The sequence below is a fragment of the Phoca vitulina genome, unplaced genomic scaffold (assembly GCF_004348235.1).
Source record: "Phoca vitulina isolate PV1807 unplaced genomic scaffold, GSC_HSeal_1.0 scaffold17, whole genome shotgun sequence".
NCBI classification, from domain to species: Eukaryota; Metazoa; Chordata; class Mammalia; order Carnivora; family Phocidae; genus Phoca; species Phoca vitulina.
The window spans coordinates 18043722-18053913 of record NW_022589720.1 but is presented as its reverse complement, the minus strand read 5'-3'; positions in this window follow the sequence as shown (position 1 = coordinate 18053913).

Genomic DNA, 10192 nt, shown 5'->3' with positions numbered 1-10192 from the left:
TTGTAGGGCTCTGGGACACTTGGTATATGGATTTTATAAACATCAAAGATGTTAGAGAAGTTCATTTTTCCTCTTTTCTACTAGATCAAAAACATAGAACTCCTATGATTTTGTTCCATCAAAATCCTACTGAAAAAAACATAAGTTTGGCTTCTTTGCACAGAAAGCTATCCTTTGGATAGATAAGGAGAAAATCTGAACTATGAGAACTCAGACATCTCTATAAAAAATAATATCAAAGACAATGACACTGGTAGCTTTTTAGGAGAGAAATCTGAATATTAGAATTCAGAGTTGGAGGGGAATTCCTTTTCCTGTATGCCATTTTGTGCCTTTTCAATAATGCCCTGTAACCTGTATTACCTGTTCAAAATACACAAACAAAAACAAGTTAATACCTACATTGAATTACATACTTACAGGAACTCTTTTTTTCACATCTCCCATCTTTCTATTCATTTTAACTTTTTTGCTTTGATAGCACAGAAGGGGTATTTAGTTTGTAATCAGTTGTATTTCTTATTAAAATTCCACCAAAAATGTATTTTTATTTTTAGTTTCTCTTCCTTTCCTATTCTCTTTTCCTATGTATCTTTTGCTATTTTTTTCTAAAATTGTTCTACTCCAAAAGTATTTTCAAATAGCTAATAAGTGATTAGTACAATCTATCCTAAAATTCAAGAGACTGGAAATGACTTTCAAGGAGGCACTTCTGAGTGAATGTAAATAGTGTGGGAAAATGAAAGAAAAAGATACATTCTAAAGAAGGTGATTTACTGCCAAGGTACAAATGTAAACAGAATGTGATCAGACTGAGAAAAACATAGCTGCTATTTCATAATACACAAATAGATTATTTGTTCTGATGCTGTTCTACACATCTAAAATAACTAGTGTACCAAATAAACACTGTCATTCTTTACCACTCCCTCTAAACTTGTAAATACACAATTTTCCCCCTTCCAAGTAATTCTAAGTGGCTGGAAAAATTCAAGTAATAATTTCCTTTTCAAGTTTGTGCATTAGTATGTGATTAAATAAAAATGAAAATGATATGTTTTCAGGCTGAATATAATTAAGTTGATATTTGAAACTTACAAAAAGGAACAATGTGGTATATAGTTATCACCATTATTGTTTTTGGTCATGTATTTAAAGCCTGCCAATGGGAATTTTTCTTCAAGCCAATTTTGCTTGTGCATGAAATCTTATGATTGCTTAGTTATTATGATGAAATTATTGTTTGTTTTATTTATACAGGAGCTGAAAATGTTCTAAAATAAAAGTGCTATCGCTTGCTCTTAGTATATTGTCACTGTGCAGTCAATATTAAAATCATCAATCAAGTTAAAAACTACAGAGAAAATATCAAAAATGATAATTTCTCAAAATAAATGTATAAGTTGCTGAACATCTGCTTTAAAAATACCTACAAAATCCTCAAAATTTGAAACTAGAGCTACCCTACAACCCAGCAATTGCACTACTGGGTATTTACCCCCAAAATACAAATGTAGGGATCCGAAGGGGTACGTGTGCCCCAATGTTTATAGCAGCAATGTCCACAATAGCCACTCCCTCTAACCTTGTAAATGCACAATTTTCCCCCTATGGAAAGAGCCAAGATGTCCATCAACAGATGAATGGATGAAGATGTGGTATATATACACAATGGAATATTATGCAGCCATCAAAATAAAAACCGAAATCTTGCCATTTGCAACAACATGGATGGAACTAGAGGGTATTATGCTAAGCGAAATAAGTCAATCAGAGAAAGACAAGTATCATATGATCTCACTGATATGAGGAATTTGAGAAACAAGACAGAGGATCATAGGGGAAGGGAGGAAAAAATGAAACAAGATGAAATCAGAGGGAGACAAACCATAAGAGACTCTTAATCTCAGGAGACAAACTGAGGGTTGCTGGAGTGGTGGGGGGTGGGAGGGACTGGGGGTGCTGGGTGATGGACACTGGGGAGGGTATGTGATATGGTGAGCACTGTGAATTGTGTAAGACTAATGAATCACAGACCTGTACCTCTGAAACATATAATATATGTCAAAAAAAAAAGAAAAAAAGAAGAAGATAGTAGGAAGGGAAAAATGAAGGGGGGTAAATCAGAGGGGGAGACAAACCATGAGATACTATGGACGCTGAGAAACAAACAGGGATTTAGAGGGGAAGGTGGTGGGGGAATTGGTTACCCTGGTGATGGGTATTAAGGAGGGCACATACTGCATGGAGCACTGGGTATTATAAGAAAACAATGAATCGTGGAACACTACATCAAAAACTAATGATGTAATGTATGGTGAATAACATAACATAATAAAATAAAATTAATTAAAAATAGCTACAAAATCCTAACATATATACCTAAAATAAGAAAATCGTATTAGTATTTGCTGCACAACAAATCACAGTGGCTTAATTATTACAGCAGCTCAAAGCAACAACCATTTATCTAGATCATAATTCCGTAGGTCAGAAATCTGTTCCAGGGTGAGTTAGGGGGTTCTTGCTTCCTCTAGTCTGGGTCAGACTCTGCTGATCATGGTTCAAGGTTGCTCATAAGTTTATGATCTACTGATCAATCAGTTATAGATGGCTGGTCTAAGATGATTTAGCTGAGATTCCATATGGTTTCCTCATATAGTCTCTTCTCAGCAGAAAACTAAATATGTATATTTTTTCCATGTAGAAGAGTTGGCAGAGGTCTTAAGAGCAAAAGTGAACAAGCTCCAATGTGCAAGTATTTTTCAAGCAATTACCTGTGTCATATTTGCTTCTGACCATTGGATATATCATGTCCCATGTCCAAGACAAGAATCAGAGTAGATGGAGACTACTGAAGGAATGGATACAGAAAGATGTGAACAAAATAGAAATCAAGACTACCCCAATCTACCAGTTGTAAAATCCATACAATTACAAATATTGTAGCTGTCTTTCTTTCATTTCTCCTTCCTCCCTTCCTTCCCTTCTTTTTTTCCTTCTTTCATACCCTCCTTATTTTCTTTAATTTCATTTTCTGGTTTCACATAGCTTTATTTGGCTTCTTTACTGATCTAACCCTAGCATTTGATTTCACATGTAATTTTTTTTAAGATTTATTTATTCATTTGAGAGAGAGAGAGTGTGAGTGTGTATGTGTGTGTGTGTGTGTGTGTGTGTGTGTGTGAGCAGTGGGGAGGGCAGAGGGAGAGGGAGAAAGAATCTGAGACAGACTCCCCGCCGGGCAGAGAGCCTGTCTCTGGACTCTATCCTACGACCCTGAAATCATGACCTGAGTAGAAATCAAGAGTTGGACACTTAGGGCGCCTGGGTGGCTCAGTTGGTAAAGTGACTGCCTTCGGCTCAGGTCATGATCCTGGAGTCCCGGGATCAAGTTCCACATCGGGCTCCCTGCTAATCAGGGAGTCTGCTTCTCCCTCTGACCCTCCCCCCTCTTGTGCTCTCTCTCTCATTCTCTCTCCCAAATAAATAAATAAAATCTTAAAAGAAAAAAAAAAAGAGTCAGACACTTAGCCTACTGAGCCACCCAAGTGCCCCTCACATGTACATTTTTATTTCCCTTGTGTTTAGAATAGTAAGATTTCAGCCAATGAAACTTATTTTTTTATTTCTCTCCTAAGTTGATTTTTATGTATAGCATTCAATTTAGTCTCTGTACCAGTGAATGACTTATTCTGAACAAGTTCTTTACACATGACAAGGGTGCAAACATGACTTTTCCCAAATCAGCATGTGAGAAATAAATCCTGTAACTATCTCCCACTGGGAACCATTAAGCTACTATAACAGTAGTTCAGAGTCAGCTTTCTCGCCTGTAATATTAAAGATCACCCTCCATTTCCTGAGGAATATCTTAAGTTGGGTACTATCTCACTTGGCAACCGTGAGTAGCAGCTCTTAGCAAAAATATTTTAAAAGGTACTCTCCAATATACCAGGTCCTCCCATTACCACATGGACTAGAGCTCTTATCGCAAACTGTGTCAACACAGAATTAACCTACTGAATGGTAACTGCAGGAAGGAAATATAGTGGAATACAGTAAAAACTCAGACATTTTAATAAAAGCATACTTATTTCTAAATACTGAAGTAGCGAAGAAGAAGAAGAAGAAGAAGGAGAAGAAGAAGAAGAAGAAGAAGAAGCAGCAGCAGCAGCAGCAGCAGCAAGAAAAACCTCAAACTAGATTTATCCAATAACGACATTAAAAAGATCATGCCTTGGGGTCCCCAGGTGGCTCAGTCAGTAGAGTGTGTTAGTCTTGATCTCAGTGTCTCGAGTTCAAGCCCCATGTATGGCATAGAATTTACTTAATAAAAAATCATGACTTATCAGATAATCATTTTTCTGGTTTCAACATCAAACAATTAATGTCAAATAACTAAGCACTAAATTTCAATTATTCTGGTTTTTATATAAATCCCAGATTCTGTGCCATTAGTGGAACTGTGGATATGGGAGAAATAATACTGCTGATTCATTAATCTTCCTCATTTGTTCCTGAAAGAAATACTTTATATTTATGGGGGGAAATGATGCTAAGATATTCATAGTGTGTAGATTTTGTCATCATTTACTTCAATTGATTTTCCACAAAGGTGCCAACCCAATTCAATGAGAAAAAGGGTAGTTTTTTTCAACAAATGGTGTTAGGGAGACTGGATAAGCTCATGTGAAAAGATTAATTTAGCACTTACTTCATATGACAATTTTTTTTAATTCAAAATGGGTCATACTCTAAAGTGTAATATCTAAAACAATAAAACTATTAGAACAAAATCTAGGAAAAATCATTGTTACCTCTGGTTAAGTGAAAAGTTCTGAGATAATAGTACTGATAGCAAAATCCATATTAAAAAATAAAAGGATAAATTAGAATTTTTCAAAATTAAAAAGAAATTTTGCACTTCAAAAGACACCTTTAAAATTAAAATACTGAGATAAAATATTGCAAATTATATTTCTCTTAATTTTCTAAATATGTAGAGAAAGTTTACAATTATAAGAAGACAAATTACCAATAAAAATGAGGCAAAAATTGAAACATACATTTCACCAAAAAATATATAAATGGTTAGTAGTCACATGGAAGGAAACTCATGCTCAACATTATTAATCATTAGAGAAATGTAAATTAAAACCACAATAAGGTACCACTAGATACCATTTCTTCCCACTAGAATAGTAATAATACAAACAACAGACAACATGAACGGTTGACAAGTATATATGGGAAACTGGAGACTTCTAACACTGCTGGTGTCAATGTAAACTGGTAGAATTCTGTGAAACACTGTATGACAGTTTCCTTAAAAAATAATAATAATAAGTGTAACATATGAAAAAGTGATTCTATTCCTAGAAATATTTCTAAGAGAATGAAAACATATGTCCACATAAAGACTTGTACTTGACTCAGCAGTATTATTTATAATAGTCGAAAAGTGGAAAAATCCAATGTTTATCAATTGGTGAATGGATAAACACAATATGGTACATGCAAACAATAAAATACTATTTAGCAACATAAGTGGAATGGGTTACTGGTGCTGCAACAATTATGGAGCTCAAAAATATTATGCTAATTACAAGAAAGCAGATCAAAAGACCGTATATTGTAGGAGTCCACTTATACTAAATGTACAGAAAAGGCAAATCTATAGAGATAAATAAGTGATTGCTTGGGATTGGGTTGAGATTAAAGATTGACTGACTGCAAATTGGTTCCAGGGATCATATCGGGTGATTTGAATATTGTATTAAAGATTTTATTTTTAAGTAATCTCTACACCCAATGTAGGGCTTGAATTTACAACCCCAAGATCAAGAGTTATAGGCTCTAATGACTGAGCCAGCCAGGAGACCCTGATTTAAATATTTTAAAATTAGATTGTGGTGATGGTTCTATAACTGTACAAATTTATCACAACTCATTGAATTGTACATTTAAAGTGAGTGAATTTTATGGTTTGTAAATTGTAATTCAATAAAGATGCTAAAAATAAAGGACTTCAGGAATTGTGAGGATTTTTTCAAAATAAAGCTGTCAAGGAAATGAGAACTGGCATAGGCATATATGTTATTGATCTGATATTAGTAGGAAAATAAATCTTTTCTCTTTTAAAACCAGCCATGGTTCATACCATGTATAATAGCAATAAGAGAGAATAACTTTTTTTTTCCTTTCATAATGTCAATTTGGCATGAGTACTTTAACCCTCCCTATCATTCTACCACTCTGTAGGCATAAAAATGTTCAGTTTCATACATATTGATTACGCACTTCTAGTATCAGGGAACTTTTTGTATTTTCATGCAGATGACTGTATCTTTCCACTATACCAGGAATTAAAGGTTGACTTTACGCTGTAACTTCTGCCCTACTTACCATTTTGCCCTTGAAACCCAGCAGACCTAGTTGGTTGCTTATTCAACATAAAGACACAGAAATTAATAGTGCTTATCGTCTCAAGTAAGCTTTCCCCATGTTCTCCATCACAGTCTTGGCAGTATTCCTTTAATCTTTTGGGGTATTTTAAATATTCAATATTTCAGATATTTTTGAATATTTTGTCTTTTTGAATATTTCTGTTCATTATACTTTGGGTTGTTTTTGTTTTCTTTGGGCAGTCGTATCTTGCTTTAATCATATAGAGCTTATAGTGTAATAAAACTCTTGTTTATACTCATGCATGAAGCTATTTGGACAGGTCTCCATCACCCAGGACTTCTAGATCTTAGTTAAGAAACAATAAAGAAATTTGGTATCCTAGGGGCACCCGGGTGGCTCAGTCGGTTAAGCAGAATCTACCTTCAGGTGAGGTAATGATCTCATTGGGCTCCCTGCTCAGCAGACAGCCTGCTTCTCCCTCTGCGGCTCCTGCTGCTTGTGCTCTCTCTCTCAAATTAATAAATAAAATCTAATAACAAATTTGGTATCCTAAAATTTGTTATTTTGTAATGTAATGATATTCCGTATCCCTTAAAACTTTGCTCTAATCATCTTTTTATTGCAAATGGAATGAAATTTGGCCATTTATCAGAAATTATGCTTATCTTTGGGGTCCCTTGATAATTATGCTAAGTTTAAAAGGATTATTCATCATGTAGAGCCCCCAAACATCTCAAAGGAGAGTAGGTTTGTAAATTATTTTATTTAACTAAAAATCCAGTATGTCCACTCTAGAATAGAGTGAGTAGAATGATGCTCTATCTTTGTATTGTGTTGGTTTACTTTTATATCTTTATTTTGTTGTTGTTTTATGATGAGGTAAAATTATCCACCTCTCCCTACTTCAAGATTTTATTATATTCAAGAGGAGTATTGGGACTGTGTTTTAGCCCTTCTGACACAAAGCTGAGTGGACAATATTACTAAACAAGGAAAATGATCTTTACTTGCTTACTGCCTTCATATTCTTTTTATTTATAAATTTAACCTTATCTGGGGCGCCTGGGTGGCTCAGTTGGTTAAGCGACTGCCTTCGGCTCAGGTCATGACCCTGGAGTCCCAGGATCGAGTCCCGCATCAGGCTCCCTGCTCGGCAGGGAGTCTGCTTCTCCCTCTGATCCTCCTCCCTCTCATGCTCTCTGTCTCTCATTCTCTCTCTCTCAAATAAATAAATAAAATCTTAAAAAAAAAAAAAATTTAACCTTATCTAAGATTCATTGTTTTGGGGTCACAACCTCAGGAGTTTCCCAGGTAAAATTTGAAACTGACCCCATAGACAGTGAGCAAGGAGAGACCTAAGAAAGAAGCAGGCCACTCCATATTGCAAGCTGGCAGGTCTAAAAACAAAGGAATTTACAGAAGAGGCTTGTTTCCCTTCGCTACAAGAGTGGATCTTGGCACCCCCTGGCTCACCAGAATCTTAAAAGTTTCTATAGCGGCCTTACCTGTATTTAGTCCCATATATTCTCAGATGGTCGCAATAACACCCGGCTCTCTCAAGGTCGTTTTGGCTCTCTCAAGGTCATGTTCTCAAAAACAGATGAACTGCATTCTTGAAAAATTGTTGGAACTGTGGCATAAAGCACATTCCAGGGACAGAGAGGAGGCAAGGTTAACCTCAGATTGCAGGTCTGGCTCCCAGTAGAACCAAAAGTCTCTTTCTCGCTGACCTCCTCCAACAGCTGTTTGTAGGTTTCTGTAGAGTGGAGTCACTTTGTAATTGTTTAATTGTATCATTCAGAGTCAACCTGAGTCCCAGGAGCAAATAAGTAACATACATAGCTGAAGACCAAATTGATGCAGGTTTCTTGGTATGTATTTTTGACCTCATACACAGATGCTCAGAAAGAAATCTGGAAATAACAGAGAATTTTAGAAATAGCACAGCCTCTTTTCATTTCTTTTTGCCTTTTTTTCCCTCTCAACTTGTGTGTGGTTTTGAAAAAAATGATTTCTTCCTTTCTGATTGTTCTATTTCAATGGCAGACATTTGACCATAAAACCTAATGTCACAACAAACACTGAAATATGTTCTTTTATTTAGGTATTTTTTTAAAGAGGGAAATGGTAAAGACAAATGATAATGTCACCAACCCAATTAAAAAATAAATGGACTATAAAAATACATATAGAAAAAAGAGATTAAAACTATTAAAAATGGAAGGTAGGATATTGATATAAAATACATTTTAGAATTATACATTAAATATGATTATATTAGTACATCCAATTTTGAGTATTTATACTTCCAGAGAATCTGATGCCAGAGATATATTGTAAAAGCCACTAATAAAGAAATAAGTAGATTTTGTTTTGAAATAAGTAGATTTTGTTTTAAAAGCAATGTAATATCTATAAGGGAGCAATGCTTGTTAAACTAAGCAATTTTTCAGAACCAAGGATGTATTTATTCAAGAAAAATTAGTTCTATATACATTTTATAGAAAAAATGTATTTTAATTTAATTTTTAAAATCTCAAATGTTTATTAGGTTACAAAATTTGAATCTTTTAAATTTATGATAGATGTAACTTATAGGCAGCCAGAAATATGAAGGTGTTAAATACAGACGATACTTAGATTTGGGGATTTATGATGTACTCTTAAGCTATTAACATGTGCTTGAATTTCGAGAGTGCATATTCTCTGAAAACAGTGAAATTTAATGTATTTATATGCTTATTTTATGATTTGTTTACAATTAATTTGTTGTTAATGTTACTATTTTTACCATGAGGTTGACACCCAGGTATATATATCACGGAGTACCAAAATATTTTTGTCACTTAAATTTTCTTTATAAAAATGAATATTAAATTGGACTCTTCTTCCAAGTAGATTCAAAAATGAACAATTTTTTTTAAGATTTTATTTTTAAGTAATCTCTACACCCAACATGGGGCTCGAACTCACAACCCCAAAATCAAGAGGCACATGTTCTACTGAGTCAGCCAGGTGACCCCAAAATAAACAACTCTTAATTTTGTAGTCAAATGTATATTGACATAATATATTTATGAGTTTTCCATAACATAAGTCCTAGACCCAAACTAGGCTAGATTTACAGAAGCTTCAAGCCTGAATATGTAAATCTTTCTACCTATCCAAATCGGATTCATCTTTTAGCACCTAGTTTAAAACAACCTATATTGTGTGGTCTTTCCAAACAACCTCAGAACATATTACTATTACTCATATTTCTTGTGTTTCTCACTTTCATATTTTCAGTAATAGACATGGCTGTTCCTAAAAGTTTTTCCCATTATGGGAAGTAGAAACTTGTAGGAAGGTGAGAGTTGGGATTCTACTGATTGATGGCAACCCACAGGCTAAGGAGAAGTTATTGAAAGTAAATAGATAATTCAATTACGGCAGGTATCATTTTGAGAAAAAAAAGAATGACATTAGAGTGAGATCCACTGAGTGTGAATCATGGTCCTGAATCCTGATACTGATTGTCAGTGTGACCTTGAACAAAAGATATTTCTTCTCTGAACCTCAGTTATATCATCCATAAAATGGCAATAAAAAATCTTCTTGCATTACTGTGACATTTAAATGAGATAATATTTAATGTCAAACACACACATGGTCTTTAAAATTAGTTCCTTCCATATAGGGTTTAGTCCCATGTGCATTTCTAATCAAGACAGTAAGAAAATTACTATAGTGGTTATGATCTCTATCTGTTTGCAACTCTGTTGAATCTGAAAGTCATTGT